At 35.6% G+C, this 24,131-nt stretch overlaps 1 long non-coding RNA gene across 1 annotated transcript in view; it reads right to left on the bottom strand.

The window, feature by feature from the left end:
- Positions 1 to 393: 393 nt before the first annotated feature.
- LOC107310296 overlaps positions 394 to 24,131 on the bottom strand; it is a 55,645-nt gene continuing 31,907 nt past the window's right edge. The window contains exons 2-3 of the long non-coding RNA XR_001553550.2: positions 14,143 to 14,222; positions 394 to 510 (exon numbers count right to left, since the gene is read on the bottom strand). This is a non-coding gene — a long non-coding RNA (uncharacterized LOC107310296). The remainder of the gene's footprint in view (positions 511 to 14,142; positions 14,223 to 24,131) is intronic.

The raw sequence follows: 24,131 nt of genomic DNA, 5'->3' as shown, positions 1-24,131 counted from the left end.
GTGCTGATTTATTCCTTGCATGACTTGAATATATATCATGCAAAAGATTAAGTAAGAATGTTTTTGGTTGTTATTGTTATTGATTTTTTTTTTTTTTTTTCCTTTTTGGATAGTCACTAAATCCCTAGGTAAACTCACCAGAAAATTTCTTACAAGAAGAGTTAAATATATATATATATATGATAAAACAATTCTAGGTAAAATGCTGATCTTTCTAAATATTATTTTTTCCCAAGTGATATCTTCACAAGTACAGAGATTTCCTCATAAATATTACAATATCCAGAACTAATAAACCCTATGAATGCACTTCTTTTACCTGGTTTTGCTAGCTCTGCAACAATAAAAGGCAACACACAAAACTACACTGTAAGACATTCTCTTATGTGAAAAACAAGACTTACCATTCTGAAAATATATTAGATCTATATGCTGAAGTTAAATCACTAATTTGCTGTTAAATCACATCCAGTTATGTCTGCTGTCAACTGCTACACAGCTCTAGGATTACTATAGGAAATCATTGCATTATCATTAATTTTGACCTGAGATCTTAACTTTACCAATACTTATCATAAACTTGCTACTGTAGTTAAGTTACAACAAAAACACACATAAATAACAATCCACGTGTTGAATTACAGTGCATTTAAGTTTAAACATTCCTAAGCAAAGCAAACTGACATTCCTAAAGAAAAAGTAACATCTTCAAAGCCAGTGGCAGGGGGCTGGAATTTGATAATTCATAAATGGTCTCTTCCAACCTAAGCCATTTTATGAATCCATGATTCTATGATGTTCTAAGCATATTATTTTTCTCTTGAAAACCACTATATATATATAGGGGATATGTTAATAAAAATATATGTAAAAGACATGAAAAGTTTTCTAAAATCATTTCTTGCTTCACACCACAACTGCTTACATTGACAATGACTAAAGTAAAGCTTTAAAGCCATTCTAATCCCACAGAAAATCTAGATTCCTATGCCATTGGAAAAAACAAACAAACAAACAAAAATAAAAACTATTTCATAATTCTGCTGGATAACCTTGCTGCTCTTTGTTCACTTAGTTATTTTACTATCCAAACGATGCTACTATTACTACAGTGCTAATTAGTCCAGTGCTAATAAAACTTTTTGAAGAGCTACACAAACAAAGAAGAGTACATTATGTTGTTCCAGTCTCTGAATTTCTTAATCTAAAGTCAAGAAACTATGTAATGGCCCACTGAAGTTACATTAACCTGTACCATGTGTATTCTTGAATTATTAATGTCAAAGGTTGAGCATCTTTTGTCAGGTGACAGGAGACCTTGGTGCTTCCTCACCCACTTGTTCCCTGCAGGAAGCCAGCAGAGAAGTGAAAAGGTGGAGTTGGAGCTCAATTTAGATAAAAAAATTGCAAGACTGCATGTGGAATACTTATGGAAAGCCATTACACTTAAGCAATTGTATTTCCCAATAGCTAAAAGAAAGAAAAATAATGTAATTAGGCATAGGAAAGCAATATAAATTACTAACATAGTTTTGCTGTTCTGTGCAATAACATATCTCTTAACTGAGTTCAAATAATGAGATAATCCAGAACTACCATGCTTTCTGTAGAGTCAAACAAACATCCCTTTTTGCCTGTCTCAAAATAAGAAAATAATAAAGAAACCATTCCAAATCCACAGATTTCAGAGAATCAGTACATTTTTGGATAACACTTTTCTAAAACATGTAAAAGTAAAAAATGTATCAATAGTTTTAGCATTTGACAGAAATTTTGAAAAACTTTTATCTCCTAGTTATATTCCTCTGAATTTAGGAAGCATTTATCATTGTCATTAATGGGAAAAAAGACAAGACGATACTTAGCAAGCCTGAAATATTCAACTATAATTTCCTTTAAGGATTGGAAAGACATCCTTACAACCTATACCAAGAGAAACAACCAATGTTGAACTAAAAGTGTTGATAGCAATAAAAAAGAACCATTTTGAGAGTCATGTAGTCCATAAAGAAAACTCTATTAAGCATCGAGGGAACCATCATGAGACTATAAGCATCTGGGAAAGATATAAAACTTATGAAAAATGACACATAAGAAATATAAATTGTCAGAAAAAAACCCACAATAACATGTAAAAGAATGAAATATCTGATGCATTTGTGAAATGATACAATGCACAAATTAAAGCAACAGTTTGAAATTATTAAGATCTGGAGAAAATGCATTAAGCTTACAATTAATAGGTTGTGAATGAAAAAAACGTGCTGAATTTAGGTAGAAAACAACATTTGATAGTTCAGTTATAGAGCTAATTGGTTCAGAAGAAGACAATGATTTTTTTTTTTTTTTTTTAATATCTTTATTTATTTATTTATTTATTTGAGCTCTTACTGATGAACCATCTAACCAAACAAAAATAGTAGGAATTTCTAAATAGGTAAGACTAATCTCACTTAAGCTAAGATTTTAATAAATTAGCTACTTTACATTCATGGTTTAAGCTCCCCCTCTAGTCAGTTAATAGAGGTGAGCACTGCAAAAAGGTGATTCACTCATCCCATCTATACCTAGATAAGAGGAATTTTTGTTGCATGTTCAACCCTACAATCTGCTCTGTCATGACTATAAAATAAAGTCTGGACAATTCTGTCCATATTAAAAATGTACTTCCTTTAGGCTAAAGTGAGATACGTTTGATTTGATTCTACATTTGTTACTATCAAGAAATTCATATTAACTTTCCCAAGTATGGTATTTGAGAAACCAGACCATCAAAAAACTAGAAAGAGAGAATGAAACTTCATGGACAGAACTAAAATTCATAAAAAACATGTTTTATATGAATCTGTGTGTTAAGCAGATGTTGCTCTTAGTAAATCATCATGCTTCTAGCTCTTTGCTTTATTTACAAACATGCTTTACATGAGGAATTATATCTACATAGGCCTTTTATTTTCTAGGTGACCAAAAATTAAAATATCATTTATAGCTCTTTGTGAGTAAATATACATGCCATCGTTTGCCTGGATATTATTTCAATCAAGGAGATTTTACTGATTTTTAAAGCATAATTTATTTTTTTTTAATTGTAGAATACATATATTTGGCTTAGAAGTTAACATTAAATCTGCATAGTCTATAGCTATCTGATATGGTTTTGTGGTTTGTTGTTGGTATTTCACATCATAGCATCATGTAGTGTACTCAGAGTTAAAGAGCTAATGCTGCAGTGCACGGCTTGTCAATAGCTCCAGCTACCCAGTTCTCAGAAGAACTACAGTTCCCAGGAGACTTCATTATTCCATTTCCATTTTCTGCACAGAGGGAAAGATAAAACTGACTGGAAGTCATGAGTCTCTTTTTTCACACTGGCAGACCAGAGTAAGAACTTCAGTTTTTAGAATCTCTCTNTACACATTTATGTCTTAGCTTCAATTTCATCATAAAATTATTTTTTTGCTCCTTAAACTTTACATAAATCTTCAGCTACTATATATATAAGCCAGTTTCACTTTGCTCATGTGGTTATGACTAAGTTTGACTCACACCAATGGTGAATGTTTCCATAACAACTTACATACTATGAAATGGTGAAATGCTAGAAAAACTATTAAAAAAAAAATACAGAAACATGACCATAGTGATATGGTTATATGAAAAGTTCCTTTCCTTTTTATAATTTCTTTAATCCTGACTTGGCAGTCATTGTCCATCTAGCAAAAGCAACAAGTAACAACAGTCTTCAGTGATTATTTTAGAAGTCAGAACATTTATTACATTATTTGACTGTACATCATTTGGCTTTCCTTACATTTCAACATATTCTGGAGTGAAGTAGACCAGATGATGGAAATCAAATAAAGGAGCATGCTAACCAGTCTTTATTTTTATGGTTATTATTATTTTCCTGTAAGTCTTTGGGATTTGAGAGGCATTTTTTAAAACAAAAGATTCAATCTAATCTAAACTTCTGCATGGTCTGAAGAACCTCATGAAGTTCAATAAGGTCAAATGCAAGATCCTGTACATAGGTCAGGGAAGTCACAAACAAAATAGATAATGAGTGGATCAAGATTAGCCAAGTAGTAAAGGATTTGGGGATACTGGTGAGCAAAAAAACTGGATGTGAGCTGGCAATATACACATGCAGCCAAGAATAATAACAGTATTAAGGGTCTCATCAAAAGAGCCGTACCTAGCAGGCCAAGGGAAGTGATTCTCCCCACCTACTACTATTGAAATGATGCAAATCAATCACCAGTTCTAAGCTCCAGAATGGTAGTAGCGCATACATAAGAAACTCTGATGTTGAAGTTACAGCTACATCTAGTTGCTTCCTAAGAGGGCTCTGATTTTCCAATAGGTTTCTGTTTTGCAGTCCTCACTCCCCCACATTTCCTTTGCACACCAACAGTGTTGTCCAAAAGCATTTCTGGGCCTAAGAATTCTGTCTCCGGGTGACTATTTGTATGAATTATTTCTGTTTTGCTTTTATCTCAAGGCTTAGAATTTTTGTAGTTCAAGTCTTGTTCCTGCTTTTGTGTATATCTATTTCACTGGGTTCTGGGTAACTGTTTCTTAGCTTAAAAGACTAAAAATGCATTTCCACATCCTGAGGAGCCTTATCTACTAGTACTAAGCCACTACATATTTCTTTCTCTGCAGTGAAAACATGTGCAGTATTGTGTACAGATCTGGAGCCACCAGCACAAGAAGGATGTGGACCTGTTAGAACAGGTCTAGAGGAAGGACACGAGGATGACAGGAAGTACCTCTCTGTCATGGCTTTGTAATTTTTGCTAATGGTATTCCACATCATAACATCATGTGGAGCACAGAGAAGAACTACACATCCCAGAGGACTTCATGGCCAGAGAGGGAAATACATCATGGAAGTGACGCTCTCACTCTCTCTAACTGCCTGGCAGTGGGTGTGGATGTACTTCCAAGCTGTGGCATCTTTCATTTCAAAGTAGACTTCTCGGTCTTTGGAAACCTCTCTCTCTCTCTTATTTTACTTGATTTATTAGCTTCAGTTTCAATTAGATTGTATGATACCATGTTATCTTGCATTATGATATCACAGTTAGTAAAATAAGTTCTCCTCCTTAGATCGTCGCTGTTTCTCTGTTTGTTTCCTTGAGCCCAACTCCCTGCCCTTTTCTCTTTTTCCCTTCCCATTTTTGGGGTCAGGGGGCCCACAGGCCTACTGCCCCCCTGTCACGGATATAGATTGATCTAGATAACTCCGTGACACTCTCCTGTGAAGACAGGCTGAGAGAACTGGAGTTGTTCAGCCTGGAGAAGGGAAGGTTCCTGGATAACTTTACAGTAGCCTTCCAGTATCTAAAGGGGGCCTACAAGAAAGATGGAGATGGACTCTCTATCAGAAAGTGTAGTGATAGGACAGAGTAATAGTTTTAAAATAAATAATAGATTTGGTTTGGGTATTAGGAAGATATTTTATTATTATTATTATTCAGCATGAGGAAATACTGAACAGGTTGCTCAGAGAAGCTTTCAAGTCCAGAGTGATGGGGCTTTGGGCAAACTAACCTAACAAGCAGTGTCCCTACACATAGGAAGTCCCTACACATAGAACTAATCCTTCTTTAAGTTCCCTTCCAACTCATTCCATTCTATCATTCTGTTATTCTGAAGAGTCTCTGTTGTCATGGAGGAGAAGGTGGCTACGGGACCTGGTCCTCCCTTTATGAAAGGAGTTACTATGTACATTGTATATTTTTTGAATACTCAGATATTTTATCTGGAAATATTTCTGGAAAAGTCTGAGCTGCCTAACATTTCCTTTGCTAATCTTTCCCTAGTCTATCTCCTGTCCAAACATCAAGAACTGGTAAGGAAATATTTCAGGACATGAGATGGGGTGTCATGAAATTAAAGTTATTGAATAAAACACTTTCATCACTATGTTTCTGTCACTTTTTGCAAAAAGACAGCACAGAAGTAGCTAGGGCTAGGGAGCTGAGATCTGGCAGTCACATTTTGTAGCCTCAGTAGTTATCTCTAGTTACTGAGAATTACTGGACCAATAACACTTCAAAACAGAATTTTAACAATTGTTTCCTGAATTTCTTTGGGATTTATTTTGGTGGTATTAAAGGCTTGCTTGGTTTTAATACAGAGACAGTGAATACAGGATTTCCATTATGATGCAGCTTGCATTTAATGCCTCACTATTTTATATCCACCAGTAATGATATAATACTAAATTGAATTAAAATAGCATAACATTGATATTAGAACACACTGTAAGAAAGCTATAAAGAAATGAAAATTTCTTGCCTTGTTCTTTCTATATTCCACACTTCTTACAGCCATTCCCACACAATGGCTTTCATTCAATCAGAACTAGTTCCTGTTACACTGGATAATTATACACTGCCTAGCTTTAAGAGAATGGCGACTACTAAAACACCTACGTTACATGGAAATGTCTTTTACCCCCATGCCTCTTGACGCAGAAATGCAAAACATACATTTACTACTGAATGTTTTTTTTGCATCTCAAATAATGACGTTTTTTTTTTCATAGTTTATCATAACGTGTATAATGCAGCCTATATGAAAGTACAGAATGCTATCACTTCTGTAATATCTGTATTATCCAGAAACATATTATTCACAGCATCTCATTAACAGAAACCTCACAGTGAAATTCCGCTACATTTCAGCGAAAATGTGTCAACATCCTCCATGAATTACTATGTGGTAGACTGCAACAGATTCAATTTGTATCTCACACAGTCACAGAATTGTAGGAGTTGGAAAGAGATCATTAAGTCCAAACCCCACACGAAGGCATCCAGGCCTTGAATATCTCCAGATAAGGAGACTGACTTCACAGCACTCTGCACTCCCTGGGCTAGCCACACTCCTTCACCAGGTGCTCAGCTACCAGATCAAGATGTGACCTAGCAGTTTCCCTACCAGTTACCCTTCCAGTTAAACATGGACTGAAGTGCATTTTAAGCAAGATGATGCCAGTGTCATCATAGATGCTAATCGTGCTAATCAAGCACAAGTATGGTAGGTTCTTCACTTGGAGAAATTCATGGCTTCTGTCGAAAAGGCTCTATGATAAAACAAATCAAACATGGGAAGGCAGAAGAAAAAGCAAAAATAAACCAAAAACAGAACAAAATGAATTATCAGATATCTTGCAACTGTGTTTAAATTATTTTTTTTAACAAGGTAAAGCATAGACTGAGTTATTGAAGACACAGTCAAAGAGGAGGAAAAAGGAAAGATAGATAGATAGAGCAAAAAGAAAGATAAAATGGCAAATGCGGAAAAGAATTTCATTCATATATTATGACAGTGAAGATTAGTGCAAATACATGAAACTCTGGTGAAAACTAACTGCTTTAGGCCTCCCCAAACTTTTCCAACTCAATCAGTGACTTTAAATTTTCTGTAAATGTTTTCTATCTTCTTCAGAAAATGATCTTATACTCTCAAAAATTCTAGAAAAGAATTACAATAGAATATATACAGGTGCAAAAGAGAACAGTCATTTCCTCAGAATGAAACTGGTTCTGAAAGTTTTCAATCAAAGTATTTATATAAGCTGTGTTATGTTGGGAATCTTTTCAAATTCCTGTGAATTGCTGTGTATCATAGGGTAGAGAGTTTCTAAAATACCACTTCAGAAGTACTTTCAGTGTAGCTGCCAGATAAACATTCAGGTCCCTGTGGCTCTGTGTTCCCAAGAATGCAAATGGCAGAGAGCAGCATGAATGGAAGCTTTGCTGGCAGATGCTGACAAAATGCCATTGGAAATGTTGGAGGGAATCCGAGAAAGAAAACTGTTATCTGTGTATCATGCTTTCTACAGGCCATTGAAACAAGTGGAAACTTAATAAATATGTACATTAAATAGTAACAAACAGGTAAGTATGTTGAACCAAATTTATATGTATAAAAATTTAAAGTGACTTTTGATGTGGCTGCTATTTTCTTATGAGGGCCCTTCAGCCTTGAGGAACATATTTTAGCTTGATTCATGAGAAACTGAGTCAGGCAATAAGCCTAGCAGCACCTCATAGTACCTGTTGAATCCCAGGGGAAATGTGCCTGCTCACAGAAGCACTCTGCTTCCTCTGCAGCATATTGGGTTGAAATAAGGAAGAGTGAAGGGGGAAAGAAAGAAAACAGGAACAGTCTCAACTACCCAGTGCCATATAACACCTGAGAAACAGTAATATCCCATTTTGATACAAGTGATCATTTCAAAGCCAGATCAAGCATGTTGTTTCAAAATACCTCCAGCAATAGTTTGAACTAATGTCTACTTTTGCCATGAAACAGGCTGTAATTGTGTGCTCACAGAGCCAGGAAACAGCTGAGAAGTATTTCAAAAAGCTGTTCAAGACATTCCTCCTCCATGCCTTTCAGAAGCCAGTTACTGTCTTCTGGTTCAGAGGTGGTGCATGAGCATCGCCCATACAAATAAACATAATATGGGTAAACATGTCAGATGTGGATGTGCATCTGATCTATCAGCAGGAATGCTATGACAGATCTGGCAACAAGCTAGTTATATAAGCGCTGGAGTTCAAGCCAAAGTTTCACTGGAAAATTCCAGTACGCTTGACTCATAATATTCTGTCTGAAATAATTTATATGCAAAAAACCTTCACAAAAACCCAGGTGAATGATATCTGCTACAGAGCACAGGCTTGTAAGATCTAGAGAAATTCATATTTCAGGGTAGTCTTTAACAACATAGAAAAGTTGACATATTGATCTTCCCCAGATGGTTTTTTGTTTTTTATTTTTTGTTTATTTGTTTGTTTTTAAACATTTATTTTGTCAAAACAAACTCCAAAAAGGAAAAAAAAAAATAATAATCATCCAAAAAGAAAACCAAGATACACTGCCACCAAGGTTTCTGAGAACCAAACATCAATTTCGTATAAATGCTCTGCAGAGTGGAAAATGAAACCCTTTGCTATAAACAACACAACTACCTGTGGTGCAGGTCTACCTCAGCTGACTGCCTGATGTCCACCAAGCTACACACTCACTCCTCCTCAAGAGGACTCTGAGGAAGAATATAAAATGAAAACTCACAGGGGTTAAAGCAAAGACAAGGAGATCAGTTACCAGTTATCGTCATGAGAAGAACTGTCTTGACTTGGGAGAATTTAACTGAAAAGACCTGCCCCAGTAGCTGTGTCTTTATTTAGGGTCTGCTTCATAAATCTCTATAACATAATCTGCACGATTCATCTGAAATAAAACATTCCGAGGCTTAAATATTTTTCCCTCAAAGTGAGCATTCAGAGATCTTTTACTTAGTCAGTGACTAAAAAGAAGCAATTCACATGTAAGAAGATAAAACAGCTTTCTGTTGGTCTTAATTTTGTATTTACATGGAATTGAAGATTTGGTGGAGCAAATGTATAGGATGATTTAGCAAAGCAAACATAGGATTTAGTATATGGTGAAGAAGTCTGTTTACAATTCTAGTAGAAGTTCATTTACTTTCAGTTTTATTACATCAAGGAAAGTAAAACCATCTTAGACTGATTTGTAAGACTTCTAGTCTCGTTCATTCTATAAATATAATCTCAGGCAGTGAGATGATATATTTACTTATATGTGAAAAAACTTAATGTACTTTGAGTAAAGGAGCATGTGTTTGGTCTATGAACATTTCTGAATTTTTATAAGTTCATTGCATTAGTCCCCCAACACCTCACACAGAGTCTGTTTGTCTGTACTGGGGGAAAGCCTGTTGAAGTCAAACACTGTGTATGGACCTCTGTGAAGCACTTTATAAAGTAACAAAATGGTTTCAAGACTATTTTACCTTGCACAGGACTAAGCATCGTTGCATGTACTATGCAATGTAATGGAAAAAGTTCCTTCAAAGCAGAAAATGCACATTATTAAAAAAAGTTCCTTTTAGTCCACTATGAAAAAAAAAAAAAAAAAAAAAAAAGAAAAAAAAAAAAAAGATAACAGCTACCTTAGTGTATTTCTATATCATACTCTGCAAGGACAAATAGTGAATGGTGGATTGTTATATAGTAGTCACAGAATTTTTAAATGTTCATTATGGAATTTACCATTTCATTAGTCTATCAGACTATCTAGGTAAAAATTAGTTGTAAGATGCTCTCAGTTTCTCAGGTATTATTTAGAAAAATAAATAAATAAAAGTTTTTAGCAAACAACATAGTAGATATATAATAATTGTTTAAGCACCAGATTTTTATTTTTTTTCCTAGGGTGCATTAAAAAGAGCATGGTCAGCAGATGTAGAGACATGATTCTCCTCCTCTACTCTGCCCTTTTGAGGCCACATTTAGAATATTGTGTCCTGTTCTGGGCTTCCCATTTCAAAAAAGACAGGGAACTCCTAGAAGGAATCCAGCGGAGTACCACAAAGATGATAAAGTTTCTGGAGCTTTTCCTGTATAAGGAAAGGCTGGGTAACCTGGATTTATAAAGCCTGAAGACTGAAAGGGAATCTGACTAAAATTTATAAATATCCATAGAGAGGTGGAAGACAAATGGATGAGGCCAGGCTCTCCTTTGTGGCTGGTAGTGATAAGACAAGGACTAAAGCCCTAAAACTTGAACACGGGAAGCTCCACGCTAACATGCAAAAGTATGTCTTTATGATGATGAAGCATTGGGACAGATTCCCCAGAGAGGCTGTGGTGTCTCCTTCTATGGAGAAACTCAAGACACGTTTGGATGGTTACCTGTGTGATGCATTGGGGTACCTGCTTTAGCAGGTGGGTTAGACTCAACCCCTGCTATTCTGTGATTCTGTATTTCACCAGAAAAGAATTGAAAGTGCTTTTATTTAAAATTAGGTATCTTTCAATAAACACTGAACTACTCCTACCGAAGCAAATATAGTACATAATTCCTATATGCACTTACTAAAATATGTAAAGAATAAGTGGTGGTTTATTTAGAGCTGTTCTTTTCTAAAATATTTTACAAGTGATCTTACTTATCCCTATGTGTGCGTCAATAGATGGATACAACTATCTTGATGACAAACTCTGCTCAGTTACAAGGTCCAGAATTCAAGCTTTCTAATTTCCACAGCTTCTTCATTACACATGAAATAAAATGAAATTAATGAATCTACAACTCTTTTTCTCTAAAGAAAAATAATACGAGTTGTATTTGTTTTTATACTAGTCCTTGTATGTTCCAAAGTGTTGTACACATACTTCTTACATAAGATCTTAGTAGGCTGCTAAAACCAACAAAAATTGTTTTCGTAACAAGAACATACATTATCAAGGGAAATTATTCTAATTCTAGGATACTGAGATGGTAGAGATTCCATATTTGCTACTACATAGTTCAGTCTTTCCTCTATTAAAATACTGGAATGAGGATTCCTTCCACAGTCATTAATACAACAAGGTGACCTAACAGAGTATCAAAGATAGAAAAGCTCTTTAAAGAAAAGTCAGTTCAGAAAAGAACAGAAAAACGGTGAAGTACTGAAACTACTGAAATGTACTTTAAACTGTTTTTGTGAAAGTGAGAGAGGCACATTACATTCTAGTTTCTAACAATTATCAAGATGAAATGGGGAAAAAAGAAGCACCTGACATTTCAAATGTCTGCCAACAGGAAAACTTATTTTCAAGGAAGTAAAATAGAATTAGTACAACAATAATACTGCCCTGGCCACATGCAGCCTTACAGAGGCTTATGGATACAAAGCCATATGTGTAACGATTGAGATAATAGAAAATTTAGGAAGAGTTTCCACTCTGCTTTCCCTGCAAAGATATATGCTGAGTAAAAAGAGACATCTTGCTTACTGAGAAATCACAGGAGATAAAAGCACTTCAGTAGAAAATACAGAGAATAAAAATGCTGTGCTCAGTGTGTTTGAATCTGAGCTTGCTAACAATACTTTAAGACTTTGGTTTCTGAATTTATGATATCAGACAAATACAGTTGCTTTCCAGCTTTGATATCACAGAGCAATTAAATGCAAGTTTCATCCTTAAACCCCTTTAATATCTACAAAATTGTCATGCCCACTCTTCTCCCTTGAGATGCTTAAATCCTAGAGGCAGCCTCAAACCATAGTGACCTGACTCCATTCTACACAGAAAAGATCACTTTGATTGCTTTCTTTCACCATTTACCACTGCCGCTACCCAGTTCATTTCCCATATACTCACAGCCTTCCAATTCCATTACATTGCTCAGGATCCCAATAAAGAACATCAAATTATAACATATCTCTTGAAAAAAATGTCCCCATACTTGGAAAGGTAGAATAGGAGTAGAACTGGTGGCTTTTTCTTGTTATTGCTTTTACACAGTCAAACAATGTGTTCTTTAAAAATATATATATTAATCATTATATTTCTCCTGGCTTCATCCTCCAGTTTCTTTTAAAATCAATTTTGGTATGGGACCAGGAAGGTAGAGAAGTTCATACACTTCTGATCATCTCTAAGATCAAGGACAAAGAAGGTTACAGGAAAAATTGTTCTGTCAATAAGTAGAGTGACGATAATTATTTCCTCAGCTGCGAGCTCTCAGTTTGAAAAGATCAGAAACCCTGTTTTGTTCTTTTCCCAAATGTTGGTAAAAAAGCATGAAAGAAGACACAAAACATCACATTATTGCCATCTCCCTAGGGATCACCTTCACTCACGCAGAGACAAAGCTAAAATTGCCCATGGAGAAAAAGCAGTAGAAAAAGCAACAAAGCGCAGAATGAAGTAACAGAAAAACTCAAAGAGACAAATATGGATAAAATGTGTACTTTTTCCAGAGAGAGAATCAGTTGACATACTGACAAGAAGGGCAATCACATCTTTTATACTGGGCAAAATTATTGCTGGCACCAACTATACAATTTGCTGCCAGAGAAACAGACAACTGAAGAAAAAGTACATCTCAACTTATTTAGGACAGAGAAATGACATTCAAATGAAATCTACAGATTTCTCTTTAATCAAGGTCCAAAGAAACCAACATATTTGGCAATACTTAGAAGTATTAGTCTCTCTCTTCTACATTTGTATTCATAAATAATTAGACTTGCTTAAGTCGTTCATTAATAATTTCTTAAACAGCTAGGTAAGGAATATTTGATAAGACTCAACTCTGACTTCACATGAAAGCATTAAGTTGTGATTTCTGCATAGAATCAGGGACCAAGCTGTTTCCTGACTGGGAAATGGTTTTTTTTGTTTATTTGTTTTTTTGTTTTGTTTTTTCTTATCAGGAATGTTGAAAGGTAATAAAGAGCAAAAGTAAGCTATAACTATACATATCATTTAAATAACTCAGGCATTCTGTGTGCTCTGTGTGTTGTACTGTATGTGCAACAACCAATTCAGGAGCTAGCAAAAGTGCCCTCAAAAGTCATGAATACAACTCTATTTTAAACTGAGACCATTTTCACTGTTCTGAAGAGCAATAGTCATAACGCAATCTGTTTTTCAGACCAAGAGCTGTTCTTGCCTTGAGGAGCTCACGTCACAGACATAGAAATCTGTAAGAGGCAAGCTTTAACTTGCCAATTACAGTCACTTTAGACACTGTAGGCTTGCATTTATCTTGCAATAAGCCTAAGATCTGTTTCACTCAGTATAACAGTTTGCCAGAAGTGCCACCAAAGAGACAGGTCTTGCACTAAGATCCCCAAAGCTAACACTATGTATGGTCTTACCAAGCACTTCTGGGAGCAAAGTAAATTCGTTCTCAGTTGAGACAATGCATTGTCTCTCCCTATGGATGGAATTGGAAAGAAAAGCTTAAGCTAGCTCTCCTCTTCTAAAAAGAAAACATCGGTACTCCTGCCTCTCAGCTGAATCCCGAGCACAAATTACAAGACTGCACTTCCTCTCCTAAGAAGCAGCACCAAGCAGCACTCAAATACCCTCTGAGTAAGCTCTTACGAGTGATTAGGATAAGTTTATTGTACTGTCTTACAGGCTATTGATTGCCCAGAGAGACTGCAAATGCGCCATCTCTGGAGGCATTCAAAGCCACGTTCAGTGGGATTCTAGGTAGATGATCTAGGGGTTTGGAGCTGGATGGTCTTTAAGGTCCCCTACAACTTAAGCCATTCAGTAATTTCATCAACAAACCATACAAAACTGTTCATACCTGAACTGGGGTTCATCACCAGACCAGCTGTGTCAGTAAAACTACTTGTAGGACTTCATGGCTGACAAGTGAATTAATCCCTGTTAAAACAAACAAACAAACAAACAAATAAATAAATAATAAAAATACCTTTCCTTTTGCAGAATTCTTCTAAATACTTTGCTTACAGTGGTGTCCGTACACCATTGCAAACATGCACAATGATACCAGCACAACCAAGTGAACAATGAAATGCAGTATGTGGCAAGAAGAGCCTTTTAAGTCAGATTTTCTGTCCAGCTAACACACTGAGAAATTCAGCTGTGACTCATCTCTTCGTACAGTATATTAAAGCATCAGCTTAGCACTTCTTATTCTAAACCTCTCTAGAGCTCTCAAAACCAATCTGAGGAGGCACAGTAACAAACGTGCTAAAGGTGGCAGCATCAGTGGAGCAAGAAAGTCTAGTCTGTCTGAACAGTTTCAAAGAGGAAAAAACACTTGAGTTCTCTATCTCATATTGATAAGTACATCTGAAACCACAAATACAGACTGTAGTTTCCATTGTCTTTTTTTTTTCTTTTTTTTTTCTTTTCTTTTCTTTTTTAACTTATCCAGAAAACTGTTTTCCTTATGCCATTGGAGGTTCTTTCCATTTTCATTTGAGAAAACTGTGGCACTCAAAAATTATCAGCACAGTTCTGGTCTACACAGTCCGATTTCTCATTTTGGTTAAAGGGTACAGGTTTCCAGTTAATTTCTTTAAAATTCATTTCAGCATTGGGTACATATGTACCGATGGCTGTTCTGCAGAATTTATGTTAACATCAGCCAATTAAAAGGAAGTTATTGCAATCTACTATCACTAGGTTAAATTGATTAGCAGGGAGGTATTCAATAATAATAATAATAGAAGCAAAACAAAAACCTGTGCCAATTAAGTAGGGTGTACTGCAATAATATTTTACGTTTCTATAGCACTTCACATTTATCGTTTGACCAATTAGGATGAAAGAGCAATGTTAAATCACACCAGGCCCATTTGAAAAAGGGTGACATCTAACCACCAAGTTGTTCTACTTCTCAGTGGGAAAGTCTTCATAATAACACTAAGCGAAGTCTAAATCTCTCAAGATATAACAGGATTTTTCCTAATTTTGCAGAAAAATAACACAACTCCAGAATAACATCAATACAAATACCCTTTGTTAGTCTCAGAATTTTAGCCATAAAGTATATTTATTTTGTTTGAATACAGTCTAGAATACTTACAGTGAAGATGAAAGCCAGACTGCCTGGCTCAAATGGGAAAGGGCACTAAATATATTAAGACTGTTCCTTTAAATTGGTTGTACATCTCCCCCAGAGGAATGTAATGCTGTTCTGGACACATTCTCTACACAATTTTATTAAAATCCTTTGCAAAAACTTTTGACAAAAATGTATCCGCTTCCACCTTTCAAACATTAAAACTTTGTGATTTCCTCTACTTTCTCAACTGGAAGTATGAAATGTTAGAGCCTTAAGAAAGAATTAAATGAAGAGCCTCAAGTTCTCAAGATAAGTAACTCCTTTACTCAAGCTGTTTGTTTGCATGCTCACTTTATCAGTGTCTCCATAAAGTAATATAATAATGAGTTGTGGTTTTAAGGATATTTGACCACACGTAGTAAGAACTTAAATCTTCTTATGGGTTTAAAAACAACAAAAGTATTTGGGAGATTGTTCTGTCAATTACACTTGTCTATAAGGCATATGTGTGACAAAGGAATCACTCTTCTTTTGCATTTCTAAGTCTTATATATGACAGTGTGGAAAATGTTAATGTTACTGTAGTCAGTAATTGAAGCCACTTCAGGTGTGAGGTTTAACTGAGAGACAGATGCACAAAGACTGCAGGCAGATATAGAAATGAGGTTAGTAAACAAACAGAGCAAGGTGAATGCAGTACTCCATACCCTAATAAAACTGTACACATGTGAACCATGTATGCACAGGCTCCATGCTTTGTAAGTAATATCAAGTGTTATATAGTTTAAAATACATAGTTCTCAAAACTCTTGATGTTGTTGGGAAAAAAAAAGAAAAAAAAAAAGTTTTTCTTATGAGAGCTAGGAGCGTATGCACATTTTGAAACTGCTACTTGACATGCATAACGTGGGGTTTTTTTGCTTACTTTTTAGGTGAACTAATGATTTTATAGCCTATGTGCTAGGCTTCTAGCAGAAAATATACCCTATTACTCACATACTGTTAAAATTAATCATCTAACAGTAAAGGCCAAGTGCTTCAATCACAAATCCTTCTCAATATAATTTTAAGGTATATGTTTTTAGAGGAAGTAAAAAATTATTGTGTTAATTGGAAGATTTTCAATCATTGCAAGGCGAGAGGCCTCAGGTTAAGACTATTGTTGTAGCACTGCTGAGCCCTAGTGGTAGGAAGCAGTTTGTACTGAAGCCAACAGGTAACCTTTGGCAAAGAGTTTGCAACATCAGGAACACCTGGTTGAAATAAGTGCCCAACTTGCTTAGCTGGATGGTCTAAGAAGAACGCTAATGTGGAACAGTAAAATGATACATAAAAACAAACAAAAAAATGTTCAAAAAGATGTGCATACAAAGGAGCTATTTTATCTGCTCAAATATACAATGGTTCTTTTAATTTCTGTTTTGCCTACCATCATTTTAGTGTAGATCTACCTAGACAACTTTCTCTTGTATTTTCATAGCTGAAAATGCATGGGGATTAATAATAATAATATTAATAATAAAATGCTTCTTCAAAACTTCAAAAGAAGCTTTACTCCAACATGGCATTGTGTTTTCACTTGACACTGCACATGTGGCAAAAGCTTTGTTCCTCACACACTGAGGATCCCAGAAGGAAAAATTAGGGGAGAAAATCAAAGGTTGGAAAAGGAGAGACTGACATTTTTCATTTTTGAATGAAATGAATCAATTTTGAATGAGCATTGGCAAACACTGGGTGGGGGGGGTTGGAGGGGGGGCTGCGGTAAGGAGTGGGGAGTGGTAAGGGCATGACAGATTTTGGTGGTGTGCCAAAGAGCTACTGATCAGTATTCTGGAAGGAGGACCATAGGTAGTAGGGACCAGCAGCTGGAGCACAGAAGGACCGTGTAGGACAGTGTCAGAGTGTGATTACTGGTGGTTGGATAGCCAGAATAGCCACTGGGCCACTGTGACATGGGAGCTTGGTGCTGAAGTAGTTGTAGGCTTGGACAGATCACATGTGGGCGTCTGTGACTGTAAGATGCATCACCCATGTGTACAGAAAAGCCTGAGTCTGGCAAATAACTGAAGATACTCTTGCAGAGCTTTTAGTAAAAGTGAGGAGAAACAATCCTGTCTGTAGTCTAAACAGGTTCTCTTTGATCAGTGGTGCTATCTACATCTAACTTAGCTGAACTAACTTACTAGGCAATTGCATATCCAGAAACTAGTGGAAAGTTTTTTTTAAACATTGCCACTATAAGCTCACTTAATGCAGTAATTATGTAAGTCAAATGAATTGTTAAAAATGATAAAGGTTTCTAACAAGGTTATATTGCATATGCTACATAGAACTGTTAAGACTTATTTTTTAAATAATATCACCTGGTAATTCAGTCTGTCTATACACAATGATACAGATACATGATTTATCAGAATCTCATAAGCGACAGTCGTCAGTATTTAATTTGATGTACTAATAACAACTAACTAATGAAAAACTTCTGATAAAATTGCTGCTTTTAATATCAATGGAGATTATAGATACATTTCACTCCAGTATTAAGCAATTCATTGAAAGATTCTCTAATTCAGTTTTTGCATGAAATGAATAAATGATAGTCTTTCATAATTACGACTATATTGCACTTTTAAGTGTAGTTAGAATGAAAAACAACTGAAAAATAGTAAAAGGGAACAAAAGATTATAAGGCTCTTATTATTTATTATATTATGTATTATAATTATATTATTATATTATGTATTATAATTATTATATATTATTATAGATTATTATTTATAATCTATTATTTTAGTCTAGGTGCACACAAAAGCAACTTTGTTTTGTGAATTTACAACTTAACCAAAAAACAGAATGAGACTAAATAAGCATGGCTTGCAGGAAGCTGTCTCCATTGCAAATGAGGTGCTAACCAGAGGATATGCAGCTGCAGTTGGCCCTGATAACATGAGCAGTTCCAAATTAATTCTTCCTTAGCAACTCCTTCATGCTTAGCAGCATCCTGGAAAATGCTCAATCATAGAAAACTGGTAAAAGAAACAGAAAGGAGCTAGCATAAAATAATAATTATATATATATATATAAACAATAAAGAAAATGAACCAATATTCACTTAAAATTCTGTGGAACAAGAGGAGTCTTCAGAAGCACGAAGCTTAAAATTAAAAGCGTTTACAAGAGCATAGCCAAAACTTTTAGTAATTATAACCTGAAAAATTCTGATTAGAAGTTCATTTTCCTAAGTTGCTAACTGCTTTGGGGCCTTTTATTTCGAGTGAGAGAAAAGTGTTATCCAAAATCCCATTTCTGCTCAGAAATTAAATTTGGCATAGGGGTGCTTATTCTTTGAAGCATTAAGAATCTGGGTTCTTTTGCAAATCAGAAACAGGCAACCCATGAAAAAAACAAAATGATACCCAAAAGGAGTATCACCTTCAGGATAGATTTCTATACATTTTGAGTGGTATTTGGTTACAGCTTAGTAGTGACTCAGTACTGCAATCTTTTAAACATGACAATATTATTTATGACACCCCACAGTGACCTATCAGTACACATGGCCTGACCTTGACTTTGAGAAATTTCATGGACTACTGTGAAAAAAGAGAGCCAAAGAACATCAGTGTTTTATTATCAAGCATGTATTAGTTATCATTAAATGGTATGAAAGAAAGTTTATCATTTGATCTGTCTCCATCAGACATTACCTTGCCTGGTATTAAATGACAACTTCTATAAATTGAAAGAAAAAAAAAAAAAAAAGAAAAAGTCTAAAAGTGGAAAGTAGAATACATAGGAAAAAAAAGACAGGAAGAAAAAGTAATTTTTTTAAAAAAACATGGGGTTTATGTCAAAACAAGATTTTTTTTCATTCCATCAGTTCCAATCATCAATATAAAACTGATTTTTAGTTATTTTTCAGTTTTCCTTCTTTAGAAATGGCTCTTCTACTCTATTCTGTTCTATTTGATTCTATTCTATTACAATTTATTGACTTCCTTTCACAAAACTGTACTGCTGTCTGTCCAAAGTCCACTGACTGAGCTTTTAACCTATCCATTTACTGCCAGAATCATTATTCTGCTCTACACATATTACTGAATAACAGTTGTAATCAGGAAACCTGCATTGTCTTTTCTTAGGTTTCCAAGCACTTTTAAAAGACCTTAGTCACTCTTCATCCATACAGAACTAGAAAATCATAAGCCGAAGCCCACACCAGGGATTAATTTTTTGCCTTGATCTTAAGAAGACAGCCTGCACTCTCCTGTTGAGACTCACCAGTAAAGCTCCTGTTAAGTGCAGCTATGAGAGTTTTGATGGTCATGTTTCCACCTTCTAGGGACAAGAGAGATCACAGCATTTCCTATCCTATCTCCATGCGGCTAAGGATGGAGACTATTTATTTTGTTCTTTAAAGCAAAACTGAAGTAGCAGCCCATGCTAAATTAAACTTGAAAATTAACACAGTTTGGAAGAGTTTTTACCTGAAACACAACTTGTATAAGCACTTTATCTAAGATATATCTCTTGTGCAATATCCCTAAACAGATGGAGAGATTGACTGATTATGTCTCTATTTTTTCTGCACTGTCACTGTTACAAGTATTCCACCAGTACAGCTCAGTGGATTTTAACACTTGTGCACAGAAAGCAAGATATAGAATGTGTACTTAAACAGAATTTCCCAGACGAGCCATCTTTTTTTCTGGTTATTGGTCTTATCTGATTGGTCTTATTTGAACACAGTGAACATTTGGACTGGGCAATAATTCAGCTTGAAAAAAAATGTGACTAGCAATCCACTGCTAAGAGGTATGTTTTCCTGACAAAAATGTGAGTAGTAAACTACTGCTAAGAGATATATTTTTCTTTTCAACACAAATAATTTAAAGGTCTACTATTACACATAGTTTTTTTGTAGTTTTATTGGATTTAAAATTTTATTTCCCAAATGTCCTTTGACTGTGAGGAATCTAAAGGTTGAACTGTTTTCTAAGAGTCAGGAACTTTAGTTTTGTGTTGGAGTGCACTAAGTTAAATCCCGAATGAAAAATCGGTGTAATTATATCTAAAATTCTGGGACAAAATTCTGTGATTCTTTTTTATCATGTGCTTCATTTTAGAAACTTTAGCTTTCTCATAGTTTTCAAACTTCAGTCCATCTTCATGCCATGTTTCCCTGCTCCTTACATTTGTGCCAGCAGAAATGCTTATGAAACCATGGTGATACATGGGTTAGTTAGCTGGGGGGAAAAAAAAAAAAAAAAAAGAGGGGGAAAGGTCAGGGAAATTGAAGATGATAAAAGGAGAGGTCTTTAATTTTGCTGCCAGTGAGAAATGTGAGAAACATTTCTTCACTAAGAAAGTGAGAAACTTTTCTTCACTAAGAAAGTTCATGAGTTCATGATTACCTAGGAATGAGGAACAGCTAGCAAACCTTTCATCCAGCCTTCTTAACACTCAATAAACCATTAATTTTTCTTTTCTTTTGCTTAGCTACAGGTAGGCACATTGTTGCTAATTTTCAGCTTAGGTTGAAACTCCACAGAGACCTCTAGTTTTCAGTGCATGAGCTGGCATTTGACAATTTGTGAGGTGTCAGGTGAGTACTGTGAAGCTGAGAACAAGGTGTTGTTTTGTTAATGTGCTTGGCAGTAAAGCAGAGCCAATTCAAAGCAGAAATAGCCTGTACTAACCAATGTATGAAGATATATCTTAGAGTAGACGATAGGTACCAGAAGTCTGGAATCAGGAATTTAATCTTGATATGAGTTTTTGACACTGTGAACAGAAAGAAGATCATGATTGCTATCTTAGATTTTGAGCTGTTTAGCATACAGTCTAAATGTAACTGCTTGGAGAAGAAACTTTATTTACACAATTCAGGCAGGTGGATTGAATCTGAAACTGCAAGTGGAAATATAAATATATATATATACAGCTTATATAAACTATGTATAAAAAAGAAAAAATGACAAAAAGATTCTAAATTAATGCCTCTTTCACTCAGACAAACTGAGCCAGAAAATTTAAGAATATCACAGCTTCTACTGTAGTGCTAACTGAATATTCAGTATTTTTTATAAGAGCATACCTGGAGACCCAAAACAGCTTCCTTTCACAAGCCAAGAAAAAAAATAAACCAAATACAGTTAAGGAACACAGTAATTTTCTCTACTTTCCCATAAAATATGTTAACAATGGGAACAAAGTATTTTCACTAAGACTTTTTTATGCAGCCAAATATTTTGTTGTGGTTTCTGTTCTGTGTCTAAGGCCTAAATCATAGAATTTCTCAGGTTGGAAAAGACCTTAGAGATTATCAGGTCCGACCACAATCTAACCATACTACCCTAACAACCCTCTGTTAAATCATGTTCCTGAGAATCACATCCAAAAGGTTTTTAAACATATCCAGGGATGGTGAAATGTGTTACTTTTGGAAAGCACAGCCAAATTATGCTCCTTAGCAATGACTGATATTTTATGCATTAAACATGTAATCATGTGTTAATTAGGAATGGTGATGTTATATCATAAGAGTATGATAATGAATTTTGCTTTGAAACACTTGGGTAAAAAACCTCTGCGCACAATCTCCTTGCATTTAAGTATCTCCACTGTTTAATAGAAGATTGTTGGTGGAAGAACATAGGGAAGTATTTGTGCAAGACAGACTTTATCAGAGACAGCAGAGTTAATGGACCCAAACTGAGAATTACTTAAATCAAAGATTTTTGCCTGCTTATATCACTGAGCATATAAGCACTGAATTAGACAAAGTAAATTAATACCTACCATTGCTGCTTAAATAATAAATAAGAAACAAGAAACAAGCACAACTTCAGAGTGAAGTTGTCTGGTTCTCAATTTATGTGAAAGCAAGTAAATAAAAAGGATTGCAGCAACTGTTCAGATACAGTCAAAACAGATGCTGCTGCTGCTGCAAAAATAAAATCTAACTTCTGTGCTATTGACATGCAGTTCCTACTTGAATGATGGTACAATGTTTCCATTATTGTTTTCACTCAGAAGAGAAACATGTTGTTGAAGACAGTCTCCCAGTCATTCCCATCTACTACACTTCACTGCATTACTGTATAGCAATCTTGGAGAAGTAAACTTCCCTTCCTTTAATTTTAAATGAAATATCACACATTCTTGGAATACCCTAGTACTAATATACTCCATCTACTTGTATCTGTCTGCTCTTGAGACCTAGCCAGGGTCCAAAAAAAGCCCTGAAATTAGAAAGATGTGGATCTGAAGGGTCGACTGTTCAATGGTCAAAGAACTGGCTTCAGGATCTAGTCCAGAGAGTAGGGGTCAGTGAGTTCACATCTAAATGGAGCTTGGTGATGAGTGGTGTCCCCGAGGGGTTGGTGCTGGAGCAATAATCTGTGCAATATCTTCATCAGTGGCACTGGCAGTGGGATCAAATGCATCCTCAGCATGTTTGCTGATGACACCAAGCTGTGGGGAGTGACTGACACACCAGAAGGACAGGATGCCATCCAGAGGGACCTAGACAGGCTTGAGCAGTGAGCCCAGGAGAACGTCATGATGTTCAGGAAATCCAAGTGCTAGAACTTGCATTTGGGTTGAGGCAACAAATTATGCCAAAAAAGACCAGGGGTACTTGTGGGTGAGAAGCTAGTCATAAGCCAGCCGTGTACCCTCCCAGCACAGAAAGCCAACTATATCCTGGTCTGCATCAGAAGTATGGCCAGCAGGGTAAGGGAGGTGATCCTGCCCCTCTGCCCTGAGCTGGCTGAGGCCTCACCTGGAGTATTGCATCCATATGTGGAGTCCTCACTACAGGAGTGACATAGACCTGTTAGAGTGCATCCAGAAGAGAGCCACAGAAATGATCTATGTTATGGAGTATCTCTGTCTCTTGGACAGGCTGAGAGAGCATAGGCTGTTCAGCCTGGAGAAGAGAAGACTCCAAGGTGACCTGGTAGCAGCCTCTCAACCTGATCTAGCTGTGCATGTCTCTGTTCATTGCAGAGGAACTGGACTAGATGACTTGTAAATGTCCCTTCTAATTCAGAGGATTCTAATGTAGACGTTGGGTCTTCAGCTTGTTCACTGTACACACTGGGTTGCACTACATGCTGTCCTATACTTAGCCATAATAAGATAAAATAATGCATTTCCTCAAACAATCAAACAATGCTGCTGTACTAATTAACTACACTCTGCAAATCTCACCCCATTCTACAGCTACTGATTCTGCAAATCATTCAAGTGACAAAACTTCAAAACTTTTTAGAAAATCTCAGCACTGGCCAGGATAGGAATCTTCACCTATCTTTGTTAGATGTATCAGGTTCTTTCGATGCCAGGAGACATCCTTGTGCATAATCCATTTCTAGGCTTAACCTTCACAAGCAGTTTTAAGTGAGTAGGGTAACAAGGACAAGTTTTCTTAAAATATTTGTACAATTGTTTCTAAGTAGCATTCTTTGTAGTGGTAATTAAATGAGACAGCAGCTCATTATATATTCATGATTCGAGAAACTGCAAATGTCAGTCTTGTCAGTGTTCTTTCAAAGCTATGACAGAAGTTGAATGTGCTAATTTTCAATTACTGTTCTAATTATTCCCATATTTCATTTGCTATATGATCAGCAATAATGCTCAAATAATGACTAAGATCAACAAGTAGTATACAATAATATCTGAGAAACTAAAGGCTCTGTTTTCACTGATGCTTTCACGATATTCTGCTAAAATCACATTCAGTATAA

The sequence above is a fragment of the Coturnix japonica genome, chromosome 2 (assembly GCF_001577835.2).
Source record: "Coturnix japonica isolate 7356 chromosome 2, Coturnix japonica 2.1, whole genome shotgun sequence".
Classification (NCBI taxonomy): domain Eukaryota; kingdom Metazoa; phylum Chordata; class Aves; order Galliformes; family Phasianidae; genus Coturnix; species Coturnix japonica.
This window is presented reverse-complemented; position numbering and strand designations above follow the sequence as displayed.